Source organism: Euprymna scolopes, chromosome 12 (genome assembly GCF_053919585.1).
Source record: "Euprymna scolopes isolate OS-2025 chromosome 12, ASM5391958v1, whole genome shotgun sequence".
NCBI classification, from domain to species: Eukaryota; Metazoa; Mollusca; class Cephalopoda; order Sepiida; family Sepiolidae; genus Euprymna; species Euprymna scolopes.
The window spans coordinates 2,937,501-2,961,997 of NC_136493.1; the positions used below are offsets into that span (position 1 = coordinate 2,937,501).

At 31.5% G+C, this 24,497-nt stretch overlaps 1 protein-coding gene across 3 annotated transcripts in view; it reads right to left on the bottom strand.

The window, feature by feature from the left end:
* Nucleotides 1-24,497, bottom strand: part of LOC145291152 (neuronal acetylcholine receptor subunit alpha-10-like) — a 693,294-nt gene that overhangs the window by 270,633 nt on the left and 398,164 nt on the right. For all 3 annotated transcript variants that reach the window (XM_080136680.1, XM_080136678.1, XM_080136679.1), the window contains one exon: nt 969-1,026. The gene's annotated coding sequence lies outside the window, so the exon portion shown is untranslated. The remainder of the gene's footprint in view (nt 1-968; nt 1,027-24,497) is intronic.

Below are 24,497 nucleotides of genomic sequence, written 5' to 3' on the forward strand. Positions count from 1 at the left end.
CCATTTTAAAACATAGAAGTCTGTCTAGATGTTGATTACATAAATATGATGATCTGACTGTTTTTTGATGTGTCCCCCGTGGATTACATAATCTGCTTAATAAAATAATGTTAGTATTTTTGAGATGTTGTGTGAAAAATCGATTATTATTTTATTTGTTATGTTTTTGGTAAAAAAATATTCGCTTTAAATATATGTCTACAATATTCCAGATTATGAGAAACGTTTATTTATTTATTTTTAAAACATATTTCTATATATTTATAAAGTGAAAATATGTGTGTGCGAGGACACGTCTCAACCTATATATATATACTCAATTAAACATTCCAATAGGAAAATTGTTTTTGTAAATAAAGTCGTCACAAAGAGAAAGAGTCAGTTAGTAAGAGGCAGGCTCGTCAGTATTTCTTTACCTCTCAACAATTGATTTAACCTGTACCACCACACTGGCTTTTAAGAAACGTCAATATATCTGTAATAATATATAATCAAAAGCGGATTTGTCAGCGTGAAATTAAAGCAATATATTTTTATAGATAAAATGTTATGGTCTTACTTGTTGTCAGCGTGTATATATCTTGTAAAAACTAGATCTGAACACTTATATAGACTGGACAAACGAATATTTAACAACCGACCCCAGCGAATGTGACCCACACCAGTTTTGGTGCCGTGACCAGGATTATTCTAGCAAGAATATAGATCACCAGTATCCACAAAGACAAAATGAGGAAAACTTTCTTAGAAATCCATTTTTTCTAAACTGTTGAGTTCTTTTTCAATTAATATTTGAGCTGCAAATGATTTTTGTATCAGATTTGATTGTGTATTATATTTTTGAAAAGAAAAACTGAAGGACGTTTGAAACAAACAAACAGACGATAAGTATAATTTTGTATATAGCAAATATGAGAAATTTTAAACGTAATAATAGGAATATATTGTTGTGAACTGAAGGTACTCACCTGTAATCTGATTGATATTATCACAGACAGATCGACACGTGATGAAGAGATCAGATTTCTGTAGGAAAAAAAGAATTCATGAGCTTTAATAAATTTGAACGAAAAAAACATGAAAGAGGGATCGAAATCAAATGTAATCATCAGAATAGAAGCAAGATGGATGTGTGAATACGAGGGCGTTAGGCGACGGGGGAGAAGGGATTTTCAAAAAAACGTGTATGTATGCGAAAGGACTTTGGAAATATAATGAAAGGCATTGTTTTGGAAGAAACACGAATGAATGCATTTAATTTGCACTAAAAAACAAAATGCCAAGTCAGGTTTTTCTTTCCTTTTCATTTTTGTTTGTTTGTTCCTGTGACGTTACAATTGCCCATCTTTATCAGTACCATCGAGATTTCTATTATTTGGATTCATCGGACTACTGTTCTCATCTTGAGTGTCATTTAAAAGGCGGCAAAGGCAAAATAACCCAGATGCAACTGTAGTCTGTATATGTCGTTTTGTTAAATGAGTTGGTTTACAATTAAGAATACTCGTCGACTAAAAAAATAATTCTCCGAAAAAATAATGTTAGAATACGTTTATCTTTACAAAGATTAAAATCATGTTATAATAATATCAAACCTTGAGTCTATAATCCTTATTCAACTTTGATAAAAAAAAATCATTGCATTATTTTATTCTAGAGAAAATCTAAAATACAAAGTTTCTGCATAAGAAGTCTTAAAAAGAGATTTTAATTCAGGGAATATTGCACAATTTGGCAGCTAATGACTATGGATCATAGTCATCGAAACAAAAACAGTACAATTCTCACCACCTCTTGCTTGATCCTCTTGCAGTGACAGGTAAATCGTAGACGCCACTCCCTGATGGCGGTAGATATGGCAGGTAGGTTGCCATAAAGTTGCGTGGGATGATATTGCCAAGATAAATTTTACACTGTTCATAGCATACGAGTGTACGTATCGTCTAGCAAAAATACTAACCTCATTACTATATAAATTGTCCCCTTCAAAATATAAAAAACTCGTTTTTGATTTTGAAAAAATATTGTGGTTCATTTGCATTTAAAAATATTGTGGTTCATTTTGATTAAAAATATTCATTTTGATTTTTAAAAAATATTGTTCATTTTGATTAAAAAATATTCATTTTGATTTTAAAAATATATTGTTCATTTTGATTAAAAAATATTCATTTTGATTAAAAAAAATATTGTTCATTTTGATTAAAATATTCATTTTGATTTAAAAAATATTGTTCATTTTGATTTAAAAAATATTGTTCATTTGGTTAAAAAAATATTAATTTTGATTAAAAAATAGTTTAATTTTAATATTTGTTTATTGTCTTAATTCATATCAAATGTTTTGCTTGTGTTCTGCTTCAAATATTCATATTCTTACATGCATGATTTTCATTTAATTATATTAAATAAACTTCAAGTTTACTACAAATCAAATTGTGTTCCTTCACTTTTTTAAAATGTAATTTATAAGTAATTAAAGAACGCGTTCTAATCTTTAAAATCTATAATACAACGAAATATTCAATTGCTTATAATACTTAAACAAACAACTTGTGTTTTTTAAATTATTTTTTTATTATTAATATTAGATGAGTTTCGGTATAAATCATCGTGTTCTTTCTTTATTTCTTTATTTTAATCCAATTTGGAAGTTTTGTAACGCTGTCTGTAAAAATTACTGTTCATTATTGACAGTCTAAGAGTTCCACATATCTTGCTTGTTGAGACCTCGGCGATGACGTAATTTTTTCAGCTGGCCGGCCATCTTTATAACGAAGGCCACGATTTAACCATACAAACAAAGTTCAGTTCAAACTAAAAAAATAATTGTTTATAAATTCAAAGAAAAAACAGTCAATACAATAATAATAATAAAAAAACAGTTGACAATTTCCGTTCTCCCGGTAAATTCCGACAATTTGCATCGTCTACTGGGCGTTGCCGAGCGACACTCACGAAAATATGGGATCTAAACTGTAGTAGTATCAATTTCTGTTTTACTTTTCCTTTATTCATTTTTGAAGATGACTCATCTTTGTGTTTTAAAATGGCTGCTCTTAGATATGTTTTGTTTGTTTAAAATGCCGTATTATTTTATTTATTAACTACTAGCATTTCAGTCCGGCGTTGCCCGGGTGTTTGGAGAAATATTTTGAGCACCTCCCCCCCCAAAAAAAAACGGTCATTTTTTAACTTTGACCACTATTATGCCCCCTTAACATTTATTGTTTTGGGCTTAAATCAAGGTATATAGCTAGATCCATGTCCAAGAAACCTATATTTAAATTTCCAAGTGTTTAGACTTAAAATTGTCGGAGGAGTTTCGAAGAGTTCTCAAAGGTCAAATCGTTGAACTTCGACCCCTTAACAGCCAAATTTCTTGCCGAAACCCGATCACAAAGATTTTCCCAAATCTCAGTACCCTGTATATGAAAATTCCAGTCTGTAGACTTAAAATTGACAGAGTTATTGCGTAGGGAAATGTACACAGACACACACAGAGAGACACGTTCACTTTTATATATATATACATAGATATAGATAGATTATTACTTATCTATCTATCTATCTATCTATCTATCTATCTTATGTACACGATTTCTCTTTATACAGACATCCATGAACATATATGACAAGTCACAAGAGTTGGAATTGCTAATAAATAGTGTAATGTATAATAGACACACGTGACTACGATGAACATCCATTACTTATGCGTCTACGTATGTATGTCTACCCTTCACCCTCTCTTTCTATATCGATTCACAGGCAAATGAAAACAGATAAAATAATTTTAAAAAACTGTATAAGCATAAACGAATCATATATACGAAATAAGCGAAAAAAAAAACGTTTATAAAAACTATTAAATATATCAGGTTGAAATTATTAAGTTATAAATACGACAGCTAACCAAGATCAAACGAATGAGAGAAAAAAATGGATGTTAATACACACCACTGCGCATGCGTGCTAATAAATGTGTCATTTTTTGTCTCAATCACCAACGCGACTAAAACCGCCATCTTTCTTTAACGTTCCGATTCGTATGGTAACTCGATTAATGCTATTAAAGACACCCCATGTCATGCTTGAGAGAAAATGGATGTCTCGCATAAAGAGTACCTGTAACGGGAGTGTCTATTAATTCAAGGATTGTTGAATAAGCAAGCGCACCTATTCTGAACTGCTTGCGGCAAGGTAAAATCCAGACCGACTGGTAACAATATTTAGAAAGCTATATATAAAAAAAACTAATGCGATTTTGAAGTTTTTATTCCTTTTCTAGACGATTTGCACAACCAATTTGAATGCAGTAGGATTTGAAATAACGTCATCCTAGGAATGATCATTCAGTTGGGACACTATGATGTTTGGCAAATTAAAACAGAAAAAACAATGTTTGTGTAAATAAAAAAAAATATTGTAAAATATAATAGGAATTATATTTACATGTGTTTTATATTTCTTGTTGACTATATTATATCATAAGCAAAATGGGGGACTTGGTGAGCTATTTTTTCGTGCATAGTAATAATACCACAGGTAAAAATGATAAAAGCTAATATATGCGGAAAAAATGGAAAAAAACATGAAAATACATGAATAGTTTCCAATCATCTTTAAAGAGACCAAAATATATAACCACCACCCACTGTATATTTGTTATTATATGTTACTAGTTGTTGTTATATGTTACTATTGTTATCATATGTTACTAGTTGTTGTTATCTGTTACCAGTTTTTGTTATATTTTACTATTGTTATTATATGTTACTAGTTATTCTTATATGTTACTAGTTGTTATCTGTTACTAGTTGTTGTTATATATTACAAGTTGTTTTTATATGTGTCTAGTTGTTGTTATATGTTGTATGTTACTAGTTGTTATATGTTACTAGTTATTCTTATATGTTACTGTTTGTTATATGTTACTAGTTGTTATATGTTTCTAGTTGTTATATGTTTCTAGTTGTTGACATATGGTATTAGTTGTTGTTATATGTTACTAGTTATTCTTATATCTTACTAGTTGTTGTTATGTGTTACTAGTTGTTATATGTTACTAGTTGTTGTTATATGTTACTACTTGTTCTTATATGTTACTATTTGTTGTTATATGTTACTAGTTGTTGTTATGTGTTACTAGTTGTTGTTATGTGTTACTAGTTGTTGTTATATGTTACTAGTTGTTGTTATGTGTTACTATTTGTTATTATATGTTACTAGTTGTTATATGTTACTAGTTGTTGTTATATGTTACTAGTTGTTATATGTTACTAGTTGTTATTATATGTTACTATTTGTTGTTATATGTTACTAGTTGTTGTTATGTGTTACTAGTTGTTATATGTTACTAGTTGTTGTTATATGTTACTATTTGTTATTATATGTTAATATTTGTTGTTATATGTTACTAGTTGTTGTTATATGTTACTAGTTGTTGTTATGTGTTACTAGTTGTTGTTATATGTTACTATTTGTTATTATATGTTACTAGTTGTTGTTATATGTTACTAGCTGTTGTTATATGTTACTAGTTGTTGTTATGTGTTACTAGTTGTTATTATATGTTAGTATTTATTATTATATGTTACTAGTTGTTATATGTTACTAGTTGTTGTTATGTGTTACTAGTTGTTGTTATGTGTTACTAGTTGTTGTTATGTGTTACTAGTTGTTGTTATATGTTACTATTTGTTATTATATGTTACTAGTTGTTGTTATATGTTACTAGTTGTTGTTATGTGTTACTAGTTGTTGTTATATGTTACTAGTTGTTGTTATATGTTACTAGTTGTTGTTATATGTTACTAGTTGTTGTTATGTGTTACTAGTTGTTGTTATATGTTACTAGTTGTTGTTATATGTTACTATTTGTTATTATATGTTACTAGTTGTTGTTATATGTTACTAGTTGTTGTTATATGTTACTAGTTGTTGTTATATGTTACTAGTTGTTGTTATGTGTTACTAGTTGTTGTTATATGTTACTAGTTGTTGTTATATGTTACTAGTTGTTGTTATGTGTTACTAGTTGTTGTTATATGTTACTAGTTGTTGTTATGTGTTACTAGTTGTTGTTATATGTTACTAGTTGTTGTTATATGTTACTAGTTGTTGTTATGTGTTACTAGTTGTTGTTATATGTTACTAGTTGTTGTTATATGTTACTAGTTGTTATTATATGTTACTAGTTGTTATATGTTACTAGTTGTTGTTATATGTTACTAGTTGTTATTATATGTTACTAGTTGTTATTATATGTTACTATTTGTTATTATATGTTACTAGTTGTTATATGTTACTAGTTGTTGTTATATGTTACTAGTTGTTATTATATGTTACTAGTTGTTGTTATATGTTACTAGTTGTTGTTATGTGTTACTAGTTGTTGTTATATGTTACTATTTGTTCTTATATGTTACTAGTTGTTCTTGTATGTTACTAGTTGTTATATGTTACTATTTGTTATATGTTACTAGTTGTTATATGTTACTAGTTGTTGTTATATGTTACTATTTGTTATTATATGTTACTAGTTGTTATATGTTACTAGTTGTTGTTATATGTTACTAGTTGTTGTTATATGTTACTAGTTGTTGTTATATGTTACTAGTTGATGGCTGTATAAGTAAGGGATAAGTGTAATACTGTAACTCAAGGGTGAATTAAACAATATTTCGGATTAAGTTTATGATTTATATATTTTTTGCTTTTATATATATATATATATATATATATATATATCTTGCTTATGAACCCATATGTGAAAGAAAAACGTATAGATTCATAGATTTTCTAAAATTATTAAGGAGATTGATGCAGGAACTCCACATAATTCGAAACCGGCACGCTGGCATAACTCTAACCTTGCTAATACAAATGCAGAAAAAAAACCCACGAAATAGTAAAAAAGCAAAATGAATTCATTCATGTTTATGAAGGTACATCAATCGAGATACATGAATACATCCGGCAATGTCAACCAAGCTCCAAACCCAGTCCCATCGCCGCAATGTTGCATCCCTGTGCTTGTTTGGCACGCATTTTAATGGGATATTCTTCGGCTAACACTGCAATGGTTTCGACGTAAATATCCCCCTACAAAACGGACAAGAAACAAAGTCCCACGCTTTAACTGTAGAGGTTAGCCGATGCTAGAGAGCCTCCTACTCTGAAAGTTTCTACTTTCCCACGGCTAGACTTTGGAATTCCCTCCCTGTATCCTTCTTCTCTGACTTTTCTAACATGAAAAAAATTAAGTGTAATGTGAACAGATATCTCGCCGATCGACTTTGTAGGTATGGGGGGTAATCCTCAGTACATCTCCTCGACGCCATTCCTTGTTTGGGTGAATATGAGAAAAATAAATAAATAAAACTAAATGTTTAAACATCAATATATATATATATATATATATATATATATATATTAGACATTAAGATATATATATATATATATATATATATATATATATTAGACATTAAGATATATATATATATATATATATATATATATATATATATTAGACATTAAGATATATATATATATATATATATATATATATATATATATATATATTAGACATTAAGAGGAGATAGATATATAAATACCCGTCCACATACAGTTTTTCATGATAAAGCTAGAACTCAAAATTAGATGGAATCGAGCAATTGCATCGACAACGGACAACACCAGACACAGAGCGGGTTTCGATGTACTGCATCTCATCAGTGACGTGCTCCGACATAGGCGGGAACCAAGGGTGTTGCACGCATGAATTGTGCAATACTGACGACCTAACCATATGGGCCACAGCGCAATCTATTGGCTATGCTTCGATTTTAATTTATATATTTTATCTAGTTCTACATTCTACTATGTGACAAAACTCACGCGTCCATACAGCTAAGATAGTTACTGATGATATGCAGGCGGTAGATATCACATCTACAAATATTAACTGAAATTAGTCGACTCCCCAGAGGCGATTACGGAACATATCTATCTATCTATCTATCTATCTATCTATCTATCTATCTATCTATCTATCTATCTATCTGTGTCTGTATATATATATATATATATATATATATATATATATATATATATATATATATATATAGAAGTATCTACCTAAACCAAATTATTGTCAACATCTATCGCCTTCCTTACACTGAATTCATCGACAATAACCGTAACAGCATAGTCTGAATATGCCATGAAGCAGACAATAATAACACTTCTATACTTTATAAAAGATTCCAGTCAATAGACTTATTAACACTGGAATCTATCTATCTATCTATCTATCTATCTATCATGTTATCGTATATCCATCTATCTTTATATACAGTGGGGCCGAAAAGAAACTCTGCATTTGTCATTTTTTCCAAAAAACACAAATCTATGCTAAATTGAATGTAACTGTTTAAACAGCCTATGTCTTCTTTGGTTCGCTTTTTATTCCACTATAATTTTACCTGATTATATTTGACTTTTAATTGAAGTATCCGAGTGTTCACGTCAATTTATAAAATTAACTAAAAATCGAGAAGGCTAAAAGAAACTCCGCACAATGGAAAATTGTTATTTAAATGTAACTTTAGAACATTAATGCAACACAAATACAAAAGAAACACAATAAAGTAGTGAATATTTAGTTGCATAACCTTTCTGCAATTTGACAGTCTGCAATAATTTGGGCATTCCTTGAATTTGTCTGCGACATACTCCGGTGTAAGGACATCCCACTTGTCTTTAAGTTTTGTCCAAAGTTCTTTCAGACTTGAAATTTTATCATTGTGTAGCTGTTGCTTGATGTAATGCCATACGTTTCCAATAGGATTGTGGTCTCGAGATTATGCGTACACGGAATATTATGCTTTTCAAGGAACCTCTTGACATTGCCAAAAAAACAAAAAGTCACTTTTACTTTGAACGTTGCCAACCTTCAGATGTTCCTTCCTATAAGTACCTGATGCTTTCCTAAAAAGAAAAATCTAACTAAATAAAACTCGGGGAAACCAATGCCAACAATAATCTTCCGATTCATACGACATAATGGTGATGATTACATATTGTTTTAAATCTCGTCTGTCATGTACTTTGCAAAACCCTGGCGTCTCGCCACAGATTCATCTTCTGCCGGCACGCAGTATTTCCCGTCCTCTGCCGTCCACGTGTGTCATTTTTTAAAATCTCTTTCTTCCCCTCCCTTCTTCCACTGTGACGTCATTGACGCACCGGCTGGGTTATTTGCATATGTGTCATGTGGCTGCTGCTACTATCAAAACCGGCATCTCTTACATATGTATGGCAAAATATGTGTGTATTCGTGAATGTGTGATAAAATATTTATATGTGTGTATGTGTGTATGCATGTGCGTATGCATGTGTGTATGTGTGTATGTATGAGGAAAAATGTGTATGTATGCGTGAATGTGTGATAAAATATTTATATGTGTGTATGTGTGTATGCATGTGCGTATGTATGTGTGTATGTGTGTATGTATGATGAAAAATGTGTATGTGTATGCGTGTATGTGTTATAAAATATTTATACGTGTGTATGTGTGTAGGAATGCATGCATGTTTGTATGTGTGTATCTATGGTCAAATATTTATGCGTGTGTATGCGGATATGTGTCATAATATATTTGTGTATTATGTAATATGTGTATATGTATGGTAATCTATTTTATATGTGTGTATGCGTGTAATTGTGATAAAATATTTATATGTATGTATGTGTGTGCGTATGTATGTGTATATATGTGTACATATGGGAAAATATTTTATAAGTGTGTATGTGTATGCGTGTACTTATGTGCGTATTATGTACGTGTACATGTGTATATATTGTGATAATATATTTTTGTATGCATGTGTGTGCGATAAAATATTTATATGTGTGGATGTATGTGCGTACGTGTGTATGTGTGCATATGTGTATGCATGATAAATATTTATATTTGTATGTGTGTATGTGCGATAAAATATCTATATGTCTGCATGTGTGTATGTGTGTACGTAATAAAACTATTTATACGTGTGTATGTATATGTGTGATAAAAATTTGTGTGTATGTGTGATAAAGTATTTATATGTGTGTATGTATGTGCATAGGATAAAATATTTATATGTATGTATGTGTGTATGGAAGATAGTATTTATATGCGTGTATGTGTCTATATGTGAAAATATTTATTGTGTGTACGTATGCATGTATGTGCGTATGATAAAATATTTATATGTGTGTACGTGTGTATGTGTATACGTATGATAAAGTATTTACATATGTGTATGTGTGCATGTTTGGTAAAATATGTATATGTATGTATGTGTGCATGCGTGTATGTATTATAAATCATTTAAATATAGGTATGCGTGTATGTATGTGCATATATGTGTATGTGTGCATGTGTGTACGTATGATAAAACATTTATATGCGTGTATGTGTGTATGTGTGATAAAGTATTTATGTGTGCATATATGTGCGTGTGATAAAATATTAATATATGTGTATGTATGTGCGTTTGATAAAATATTACTACATGTGTATGTGTGCATGTATATGCATGTATGTGTATGTGCGCATGTGTGTACGTATGATAGCACCAATAAATTAGCATTCCATCTGTTTCTTTTAATTATGATGTTTATCTTTCGAAGAATGATGTTGACATTGCTTCCCACCTCATCATTCCCCGTCATCTCTACCCGACTCGTCTCCATTTTCTCTCCAACTCGATTTTCAAATGATACTGATTTATGAAAACAACGCAATTGACAGATTAAGTCAAAACTATGAAAAAGAAATCTATTCATGCGTTTTGTCTCAACTTTCATTTTGTATTCATTTCAATGGAAATCAGCTTATTGTTGCTGTTTGCCTCACATGTTGCAAACAGAAACAGCAGCAACAACAACAACAAAAACAACAACAACAGCAAAACAACATCAACAGCAACAACAACAGCAAAACAACATCAACAGCAACAGCAACATAATCAGCAACAACAACAACAGCAAAACCACATCAACAGCAGCAACAACATAAACAGCAACAAAAACAACAACAACAACAAAAACAACAGCAAAACAACATTAACAGCAACAGCAAAAACAACATAAACAGCAACAACAACAACAGCTACATAAACAGCAGAACAACAGCGACCACAACAGCAACAATAATAGCAACATCAACAACAACAGCAACAAGATAGCAACACCAACAGCAACAAGATAGCAACATCAACAGCAACAATAACATCAACAGCAACAATAACAACAAAATCAACAATGACATCAACAGCAACAAGATAGCAACATCAACAGCAACAATAATAACAACATCAAAAATAAAAACAACATCAACAACAACATCAACAGCAACAATAACAACAACAGAAACAATAACAACATCAACAACAACAACAACAACAACGTCGGCATCAATAACAGCAACAGCAACAGTAGCAACAACAATAACAGCACCAACAACCACATGAACAGCAACATCAACAGCAGCAACAACAACAACATCAACAACCACATGAACAGCAACATCAACAGCAACAATAATAACAACAACATCAAAAATAAAAACAACATCAACAACAACATCAACAGCAACAATAACAACAACAGCAACAATAGTAACATCAACAACAACAATGACGGCATAAATAACAGCAACAACAACAGTAGCAACAACAATAACAGCACCAACAACAACATGAACAGCAACATCAACAGCAGCAACAACAGCAGCAACAACAACAACATCAACAACCACATGAACAGCAACAACAACAGCAACAACAGCAACAACAGCAACAGCAACATCAGCAACAATATGAACAACAAAATTAACAACAACAAAAACAGCAGCAACAACAACGGTCACAACAACAACAGCAACAATAACAACAATAGCAACAAAAACATCAACAGCAACGAAAACAGCAGCAACAACAACGACCACAAAAAATAGCAACAATAACAACAATGACGTTATTATTATTATTATTATTATTATTATTATTATTATTATTATTACTATTATTATAATAATATATTCCTATTATTAATAATAATTCTGATTTCGTTTATCAACGTCTCTCTGGAAAGGGATGGGATTCATTTTCAGAGGATTTCCCTCAATCTTGGATTCAAACCAGGATCTTCGAAGACCAATAAGTTTCCTAAGGATGTCGGTAGTACCTACAATAGCAGAGGTCTTAAAGGCCGACTAAAACATCAGAGATTTGTAGTTATTTTTCAATTGTCCTTCCAGACGGCTTGATACTACTCCTAGTGTACCAACTACGACCCGGATTATTTGTGTTTTAGCCCCGTGTATACGTCTTATCTCCAAGGCCAATGGAACATAATTGCTCCACTTCTCATTCTCCTTCTCCCTCACATTCCTGTCCCAGGGTACTGAAAAGTCTACAATCTGACAGTTTTTTGAGACTGTCAATGACGACCAAATCTGGACGATTATGTTCCAATTGCTTGGTCGTTATGACACTTTTGTCCCACCATACCTCTACCTTTCCATCCTCACTTGTTCTCACTTTACCAGGCACCTCCTCAACACATTTTCAGTACTCTTCACCCCAACCCTCTTACACACCTCCCAATATATCCGGAGTCCCATGCGATCGTATCTTTTGCGGTACTCTGAGCCAGTCCACTACACCCTGCTACAAGGTGCGCAATTGACTCTAAGGTCATATCCGGCATTCTGCAGCAACTTCCTCTCCTAGAACCACTTTTTTGAACAACAACAACAACAACAACAACAACAACAACAACAACAACAACAACAACAACAACAACAGCAACAACAACAACAATAATAATAATAATACATTCTATCTCCTTTTTATTTTTTTAAATATTAGTATCACACAAGGAATGATCTCTGTAGTTAATACAAACTACTCTATTTATAATGACATGAAAGCTGTTTTCTATCTATAACCTCTTCACAGCATAGTAATAACGATTCAACAGTGACTAGCAAAAGAAAATGACAGCAAGCATGTGTTGTAGTAAATAGCAAAAACAAAAAAGGGCAAGGGGCGCAAGAAAAGGAGAACGAAAGAAGAAAGAAAAGGAGAACGAAAGAAAAGGCGAAAAAAAGAGAGGAGAGAAAATAATAATAATAATAATAATTATTTTTAATCATATAGTTATTATTATTATTATTATTATTATTATTATTATTATTATTATTATTATTGGCTCACAAGGAGCTTTCACACAGGTCATCAATGTTCTCTCATTGAAGGCAACCTGTGGTGTTCCCTTGAAGCTGAGTGACAACAAGTTTCCCTAAGTTTTCAGTACTCTCCACTTCTTTCGATAACATTTGCAAAGACTTTGCTTTATCGCAGCAGCCGTTTATTTTTGATTTCCCACTGCAATTAGAATGGCAATAAGCCTTCCCAAGGTCCCAGTTCTCTCCGCGCTTGCCCAACAAAGGTCTGGTCAGCGCTCTCTCTTCCGTCTTTCCATCATCCTTTATCCTTCTCGATTATTTGACACGATTCGGGGGGGGGTGATGGGGCAATTGGAGGGTGTAGGCGGGGGGATAGAGAACTTATGGATACACAGCTTCAATGTTCTTGATTCCATGTAACGCTTCTTCATGTTTGTCTCTGCAGCAGCTCTTTTGGCCCGCGCATATGGCTCGTGTGTATTAGTCTCCGCATTCCAGGGGTTTCCTTAATATTTCAGCTGTTTTCATTATTGTTATTCATTGTATCTTTCCCGTCATTCCTTTGATTCCAATTTCTCCCATTTTCTTTTCAAAGTTTTTCGGAATTATTCCTGGTGCTCCTACTATAATAGGTACTATCTTGATTTTTTATCATCATCCATATCTCTTTTAACTCTCTGACTAGCTCTGTGTATTTGTTCCGTTTCTCCTTTTCTTTGATATTTATCCTGTGGTCAGCTAGAACGGCAAAGTCTACGATTTGGCAGGCTTTTCTTCTTCTTCTTCTTCTTCTTCTTCTTCTTCTTCTTCTTATTATTATTATTATTATTATTATTATTTGTACTCACTAGCAGATCTCTAACAGGCCATTATCAGAGAATTCACACCGACAAGAACCGCTGATTTTCCTTGACGTCTGTGACAATAAGTCCTCTAAGATTTCCAGTACTCCCTACCTCTTTCGATTAGCTTTGCACATTGACATTTTCGTAAAAGCCATTATTTTCTCGTTGGCAACAGCCATTGGTCTTCTAAAAAATTTTAGTGACAATAAGCCTCCCCAATCCCCTTTGCAATCTTCTAGTTGAGGTTCGATAAATGCTTTCCATCCTTTCTGTCCTCCTTGACCATCCACGAATATTTTGTGTGGTTTCAACAGAAGCTGATGCCTTCTTTCTCTTTTGCCATTTCAGTTTCCTCAAGTTAGAGTGATGTTCCTTGTTAGTGACCCTTGTTTATGTGTTTATGCCATCCACACGTTTTCTTAAGGTTTCATAGGTTTTCCTCAATATACGCACATACGTACACGCATACACACATATAAAATATTTTCCCATACGTACGGTCCTAGATATGACCTTTAACTATATCCAGTGGCGAGGCCCCAGCTTGCGAGCCTCGGGAAGTGTGGAGTTGCTCTTTAATTGCTCCCAGGTCCACTCTGACCCGGAGTGACAGTACCTGTTAGGGTCCCAACTATGGGTTAAATAGAATCTGACTTGAAAACAACAAATATATTCTATTAAAATTTTTTTCTTCTAAATCTTTGGATTCGGCATTAAATAACCCGAAAAGGGTTGATATGCCGTAAAACAAAAACAACCCACCAACCCATACGTATGCACATAGGCACATACGTACATACATACGAACACACATACATACATATAAATTTCAGAGTGTTTTCTTAAAATTTTTGAATTTTATCAATGCCGTCTGTTGTACAGTCCAAATTTTCCTTTTGATTCCAATTTCTTCTATCTTTTTTTGGGGAGGGAGGCTGCTCCTAGGTTTCCCACGATATTTGGTATTACATTGATTACTTCACGTTCCATATTTCTGTCAGTCTTCTGGCAAGTTTCACATATTTCGTTTTTTAATTATCTTTATCTTTACAGTGGCTTGTTAAGACGGCAAAATATACAATTTGAGCCGTTTTGATGTTACATTTTATGACACTCGATCTCCTTGTTTGGGTGAGTTTATCTGTTTTTACATCTATGTCACAAAAGATTTTGAGATTTTCATTTTTCAGTACAATCTCCGGTTTGTTCGTCAAGTTTCATATTCTTTATCAGACAAGAACCCAAGTTTAACCATCTGACAGTAAATAAATCGTTGTTTTTTTTTGCATTTTTCTTTTTGCATTTGCATACAAAAAACATGGATATAAATATCACTAAAATATCCGCTGGGTCATAAGCTTCATTTCGGTACCTAACTTGCCTGGGTGGGTTGCCTGTAGGTTGAGCTAAACCGTGTCACACATACATACAGACAGACAGTAAGAAAATTTATACAATATTCTTCCGTATGGATGATAAAAATATAAAGTATGGATGAAAAAATATAAAGTCTGTATGAAAAAAATATAACGTATTTATGAAAAAATATAACGTATGGATGAAAAAAGATATAAGGTATGGATGAAAAAAATATAAAGTATAGATGAAAAAAAATATAAAGTATGGATGAAAAAAATATAACGTATGGATGAAAAAAATATAACGTATGGATGAAAAAAATATAACGTATGTATGAAAAAAAAATAAAGTATGGATGAAAACAATATAACGTATGGATGAAAAAAATATAAAGTATGTATGAAAAAAATATAAAATATGGATGAAAAAATATAACGTATGTATGAAAAATGTAAAGGAAGGATGAAAAAAATATAACGTATGGATGAAAAAATATAAAGTATGGATGCAAAAAATATAACGTATGGATGAAAAAAGACATAAGGTATGGATGCAAAAAATATAAAGTATAGATGAAAAAATGTAACGTATGTATGAAAAAAATATAAAGTATGGATGAAAAAAATATAACGTATGGATGAAAAAATATAAAGTATGGATGAAAAAAAAATATAAAGTATGGATGAAAAAATATAAAGTATGGATGAAAAAAAATATAACGTATGGATAAAAAAATATAAAGTATGTATGAAAAAAATATAACGTATGGATGAAAAATATAACGTATGGATGAAAAAATATAACGTATGGATGAAAAAATATAACGTATGGATGAAAAATTATAAAGTATGTATGAAAAAAAATGTAACGTATGGATGAAAAAAATATAACGTATGGATGAAAAAAATATAAAGTATAGATGAAAAAAATATAACGTATGGATGAAAAAAATATAAAGTATAGATGAAAAAAATGTAACGTATGGATGAAAAAAATATAACGTATGGATGAAAAGAATATAAAGTATGGATGAAAAAAAATGTAACGTATGGATGAAAAAAATATTACGTATGGATGAAAAAAATATAAAGTATGGCTGACAAAAAATGTAACGTATGGATGAAAAGAATATAAAGTATGGATGAAAAAAATATAAAGTATAGATGAAAAAAATGTAACGTATGGATGAAAAGAATATAAAGTATGGATGAAAAAAATATAAAGTATAGATGAAAAAAATGTAACGTATGGATGAAAAGAATATAAAGTATGGATGAAAAAAAAATGTAACGTATGAATGAAAAAATATAAAGTATGGATGAAAAAAATATAACGTATGGATGAAAAAATATAACGTATGGATGAAAAAAATATAACGTATGGATGAAAAAATATAAAGTTTGGATGAAAAAATATAACGTATGGATGAAAAAACTATAAAGTATAGATGAAAAAAAATGTAACGTATTGATGAAAAAAATATAACGTATGGATGAAAAAACTATAAAGTATGGATGAAAAAACTATAAAGTGTGGATGGAAAAATATAACGTATGGATGAAAAAATATAACGTATGGATGAAAAAATGTAACGTATGGATGAAAAAATATAACGTATGGATGAAAAAATATAACGTATGGATGAAAATATATAACGTATGGATGAAAAAATATATAACGTATGGATGCAAAAAATATAACGTAAGGATGAAAAAATATAACGTATGGATGAAAAAATATAAAGTATGGATGTAAAAATATAACGTATGGATGAAAAAATATAACGTATGGAAAAAAAAGTATGGATTAAAAAATATAACCTATGGATAAAAATATAACGTATGGATAAAAAAATATAAAGTATGGATGAAAAAAATATAACATATTGATAAAAAAATATAAAGTATGAATGAAAAAAATGTAACGTATGGAGGAAAAAATATAACGTATGGATGAAAAAAATATAACGTATGGATGAGAAAATATAGCGTATGGATGAAAAAATATAACGTATGGATGAAAAAAATATAACGTATGGATGAAAAAATATAACGTATGGATGAAAAAAATATAAAGTATGGATGAAAAAATATAATGTATGGATGAAAAAAATATAACGTATTGATGAAAAAATATAAAGTATGGATGTTAAAAATATAACGTATGGATGAAAAAATATAAAGTATGGATGAAAAAAATATAAAGTATGGATGAAAAAATATAACGTATGGATGAAAAAAAATATGAAGTATGGATAAAAAAATGTAACGTATGGATGAAAAAATATAACGTATGGATGAAAAAATATAACGTATGGATGAAAAAAATATAACGTATGGATGCAAAAAATATTACGTAAGGATGAAAAAATATAACGTATGGATGAAACAAAATATAAAGTATGGATGAAAAAATATAACGTATGGATAAAAAATATAACGTATGGATGAAAAATATAACGTATGGAAAAAAGGTATGGATGAAAAAAACTTAACGTATGGATAAAAAATATAACGTATGGATAAAAAAAGTATAAAGTATGGATGAAAAAATATAACATATGGATGAAAAAAATGTAAAGTATGAATGAAAAAAATGTAACGTATGGAGGAAAAAATATAACGTATGGATGAAAAATATAACGTATGGATGAAAAATATAACGTATGGATGAAAAAATATAACGTATGGATGAAAAAAGTATAACGTATGGATGAAAAAAATATAAAGTATGGATGAAAAAATATAAAGTATGGATGAAAAAAATATAACGTATGGATATAAAAAATATAACCTATGGATGAAAAAATATAAAGTATGGATGAAAAAATATAACGTATGGATGAAAAAAATATAACGTATGGATGAAAAAATATAACGTATGGATGAAAAAATATAAAGTATGTATGAAAAAATATAAAGTATGGATGAAAAAATATAATGTATGGATGAAAAAATATAACGTATGGATGAAAAAATATAACGTATGGATGAAAAAAATATAACGTATGGATGAAAAAATATAACGTATGGATGAAAAAATATAAAGTATGGATGAAAAAATATAATGTATGGATGAAAAAATATAACGTATGGATGAAAAAATATAACGTATGGATGAAAAAATATAAAGTATTGATGAAAAAATATAACGTATGGATGAAAAAATATAAAGTTGGATGAAAAAATATAACGTATGGATGAAAAAAATATAACGTATGGATGAAAAAATATAACGTATTGATGAAAAAATATAACGTATTGATGAAAAAATATAACGTATGGATGAAAAAATATAAAGTATAGATGAAAAAAATATAAAGTATGGATGAAAAAAATATAAAGTATAGATGAAAAAAATATGAAGTATGGATGCGAAAACATATAAAATATGGATAACAATGATATAAAATATGGATGAAAAAAATATATATAAAGTATGGGTGAAAAAAAAATAAAATATGCAAAAAAAATAAAGTATTGATGAAAAAAAAAATGAAATATGGATAAAAAAATCATGGATGAAAAAAAAAAAAATATGGACGAAAATAATATATAAAGTATGGATGAAAAAAATATGGATTAAAAAATATAACGTATGGATGAAAAAAAACCCTTAAAGAAACAAGACGGAGGGAAAATGATAAAACCGAATTGAGTGGATCTAGACGGCATAGCAAATGTTGAACCTAGACGGGGTAGTAAGTGTGGTTGAAAGACGAAAATTGCGAAAGTCGTTTTCAGATGATGACACGATGCTGTTCTATTCTGATCCGAACAATAAACGCGACACGATATTTTCTCTAAGCTCGTCTGATTGTATTAACGAGAAGCAGAAAATAGTTATTGCTGTTGAAGGATATCGATTATTAGGTGCAATTCAATTCGATCACACACATTCTTTATTTGAATGAAACGATAAGAAAAGACTGATATATATATATATATATATATATATATATATATATATATATTAAGCTAAATGTTATTAAATAAAAATAATATATATATATATTATATAGAAGTCACCACTTATCAAGGCTCATAGGCCACTCAAGGATAAGAGTTACGGAGTGTATATATTTATACACATTACTCGCACTTAATGTACCTCTTAAACGATCAAGTCACTGAAGATGTTTTTGATATCGCTTAGGTTTTTAAAGCATTTCTCACGCAGAAAGTAAAATCTTGGGAGGTCGTGTTCATATAACATCTCTTCTTATGCAAGCCTTCTCTGGTAAATGTTATCGTTTGAAAAACGCTGTTTTGGGTACGCATTATTTTGCAGTTGACAGCGTGTACGAGTTCTACAGTTATAGCTTTTCTCTTCAATATTAGCTTTTTTTAAAAAAATATATTTGAGTGATTGCTATAGGCTTTGGGTTATTACTATTTCTAGTTGTAATGTGTTTGATTTGGATGGTGTTATTTTTATTGTTGCTACATGTTTTTTTTTTCTTTCCTGATTGTGCTAATATGCAGAGATTTAAATTTCTGATATTGTTTTGTGTTTATGTTTTTGTAAAACTTACAATGAATATTTCACATACTTCTGAGGAATTCATTTCATAATAAAGACGAACTATGAAGAACATAACAACATGAGTCTATTCTTTGTATGTCTACATTTTCTATTTATCCCTTGTGCACAAATAAAATATTTGACCTGATACGAGCTTTCTTTTCAGTCATTCGGGTTTCGAATCTCTCTTACAAATTACATCCATTTCAAACGTTGTCACAACCGAGGTGGAAGTGGGGATAACCTTCCTCTCCCTAAAAAATGTCTTCATCGTGTGAGTCTCAATTAACCTCTAACAACCAAGTCCAGATCTTGGCCTTCTCATGTGGTTTAGCTAATAAGCCTGGCGAAACTATTTATACTAACTGGGAGAAGAGGCAAAGGCGGTCAACTGGCGCCTTAAAACCAGTCACTTCGGGCAGGTGGAGAGGGGTCATCAACTTTGAATGGTAGCTCACTTAGAAGGCAGCTCTGTTACAAAACCTACGCCGCCTCGCGGGATTACACCATCAGGAGAAAGACTAAAGGATAAACCCCAACAGAAAATCTTGAGACGGGGTCACTAAGGCGGCCTGACTTTATATTATAATTACTGGCAACTCCTGCGGCGCAGTTAGGGTCAAGTTGTATCGATTTTGTCTTTGTCTTCGATCCTCTAGATTCGCAGAAAAGGGAGGATTGTTTCATGAACAACAGCTATCCTCCCATATCACCCTGCTAGGCTATGTAGCCCCACTGCTAGACTATCGTCTCCTGAGATGGGCGGTTGCCAACAACGTCAGTGACAATTAATTTAGTTAATGTAAATTTTGAGAAGAGTTACATTGAGTGCATGCTACACTAGATCTGAAAACATAATCCCCAGAATTTAAAGGATTATAATGTTGAGGCAGTGGGTAACTGGTCAAAGGTTAGACAAATCAGGAGTCGAACTATGACGAATGCCGTCACGTTTTTCGACCCGAGAGAAAAATTAAGGTTATCAAACCAGTCTCAAATCAAAGGCATGCGAATGAGACTCTGCCCATAATGTAAAAATAATCAAACCGAATGTTATCTCAGTGTCCCTGTCCGTGTACGTCTCTCGTTTCAATTAAGTAAATTTACGGCGGAAATAATAAGCATTAAGAAGATAAATATCCTCCTGAGTGAATTCTCTCCTAAATAAAACCTAGAAGAAAATGTGAGCCAGATCATTAAGAAAGACACCAACACGAATATGTATCAGAAAAAAGTATTTAAATTGAGGACAAACTAAATATAAAGAAAACAACCGTCGGCGCATTTAACGTCAAAGTGGTTTACTATTATGTACACATACCACGACCCCGTATGCACGGATAAACACCACACATGCATAAAAACCCCATACGTATAAACATCTCTTATGTATAACATCCACACATATAAACACCCACACCTATAACATCTCACGCGTATAGACATCTTACACATATAAACATCTTACACCTATAAATACCTCACACGTATTTTTTATTTATTTATTTATTTATTTTTTTTTTTACACAGTGATCACCACTTATCAAGGCCCGGAAGCCACTCAGGGATAAGTGTTATTGCAAGTACATTACGTTAGTGGAGGTTTGATGAAGTGTTTACTTAAGGGGGCGGTTCATTAGGAATTTGTGAACATTGGACTTGAAGACATCCAAGTTGTAGTCCGGTGTGAAGCAGGCAGACGGAACAGAGTTCCACAGGCGTGCAGTTGTATAAACAATACAAATGTATTTATAAACACCCGCACGTATATAAATATTTATAAATACATCACGTATAAAAATCTCACACATATCTCCCATATGTGTAAAAATAAACTCACACGTATAAACACCTCGCACGTATGAACAAGCCATACATATAAGCACTCCACACGTATAACATCTCACACGTAAAATCACCCCGCATGTATAAACGATCCATACGTATATACGCCTCTTAAGTATAAAGACCCACACGTATAAATACTCCGCACATATAATGTTTTTTACATGGTGGTCACCCCTTATCAAGGCCAGGAAGCCACTTGAGGGATAAAGGTTATTAGATGTAAAGCAATCAATGGGGTAGTATCTTAGTAATTGTTAGCATTGAAGATTGGATAAAGTGTCTTACTTAAGGGGGCGGTTCATCAGGAATTTATTTACGTTGGACTTGAAGACATCTAGGTTGTAGTCAGACGTGCAGTTCTAAGAAAGAAGCTTTGTTCATGGAATCACCTTTTTGTTTTAGGCACAGATAAAGAGTGGGGGGAATTATTGACAGTGGTTTCAGCTAGACGGGTGTTTTTCGTGAAAGATTGGCGAGGGGGGAACCAGAAATTGGAGCTCAGACGAGCACTTGTTATGGAAATAACTATAAAACCAAGACAGGCTCGCAACGTCTCTTCTGTGGGAGAGAGGTTGCAGGGAAGAGAAAAGGGCATCCCCCACTAAGCCACAAAGTCTATTTTGTATTCTGTCAAGGCAGGATAGGCTGTTTTTAGCAGCTCCTGCCCAGATGTGGCAGCAGTACTCCATCCTTGGAGTTTATTAACGTCTCACATCTATAAACACTCCACACGTATAAATACACCGCAGATATAACATATTAACTCACACGTATAAACATCCATCACGTATGTAAAAAAAAAAGCATCTTTTGTTATCAGAACGTTACGTCTCAACATAAAATCACTCGCTTCATCTAGTTACCCTGAAGAGCTATTATACAGCGAAACAGCTGTTTGTGGATTCTTATACACATATGATTTTATACACATATGATTTTATACACATAGGATTTTACGTGCATGAGAACAAGGGAGAGGTTTGGAAGAGGAAGGAATGGTTCGAATAATTGTAAGATGCTTATGAAACGTAAAAAACGAGAAATATTGAAGAAAAAGAGACGCGAAACTATTCTTAGCGAACATCTAAGTCTACATCAAGCAGATCGTATTATTCATGTTTTTTTTTTTTTTTTTTTAGATGATGTCCCAATTCTTTTAATCTTTCAATGAAGGATTGTTCTTCATTTCCAGTGATTGGAGAAGGGTAATACATAAGAACTGAATAGGATTTAGGATGAATACAAAATGTAATGTCATCGACACACACACACACACACACACACACACACACACACACACACACACACACACACACACACACACACACACACACACATATATATATATATAAGAATCAGAGTACAGATACATTCCAAAATTCAAATATTTATTTTCCATGCAAAACAACTCCTCCAGCATGTTAAAAAACATAAAATCTATATAATAAGAATATCTATATCTATCTATATATAAATCTATATGTTAAAATATATATATATACAATATATATATATACGATATATACTATATATATATATATTTATATATACAAATTATTTATATAAAATCTCTATGTTATGGCAAACAAAGATTCTTTCTTAGAAGTACACGTTTCGTTTTCCTGTTTTGCTAAAAGAATTCTGACTAAACTAATTTAGAAATTAAATTAATTCTCCTAGCGAGAAAGTCCCTTGTACAATTCAACAATAAGCTTTGGACTAGAAAGGACACCCCTGATAATTTTGACATCTTAATGGGCCTTCTGACTCTGCAGAAGTTACCGATTTAGTGGGACTCTTCTTACTGAAAGAACTTAAATACCACTTTAAACATATCCAAGGGGGGCTCTATTGAGACGATGCCCTTTTTACTACAACAGCCAGGCCAAGAGAGTACAACAAAACAATTAAAAAATACATAACTTCTTTAATAACACCGAAACTCATAGCCCTTATCAGAAACCTAATCTTACGCTTTTATAGAATTTCTGCTCTTTCTGCTGATAAAAAACTTTTAATCAAAATGCTACTTTCTTCAATAATGCCTTATGGAACTCAGGATACAAGGAAAAGACTAAATACAACAATTATGCTCCTCCTGCAGGCCGCCTTAAATCTGTAATCACACACAATATGACTCGTAAGAAACCATATATAATCCAAACCAAAATACTAATCGCAATACCTCCAACCCATCCAGTCGCATTAGAGGAAAGAAAAATATTTGGTTTAATCCTCCATTTAGCCTAAATGCCAAAACTAATATACCTAAGGAATTCTTCAACATTGTACAAAACTCTTTCAAATACCCACACAGATATAGTTCTATTTTCAATAAAAATTCAATCAGGATTTCTTATTCTACAATGCCTAATTTAGCACAAAGAATCTTAACATCTAACAACAAAAAATAAATCAGCCCCAAAACCCCTTTCCCAATTAAACCCAAAACTAACTGCAATTGTAATAACAAACATCTTGCCCACTCAATAATGATTGCATCCATGAAGATTGTATATATTCTTGCACTATTACTGAGCTCACACGCAATCCTCCCATAACAGACACTAATATTTCGTCTTCAAGTTATCCTTCTTCCCATCCTCCATCTTATTTAGTTACTAATCCAATACACTACCCGAGCAGCCCCTCCATCTACAATCATACAACTAGCAAT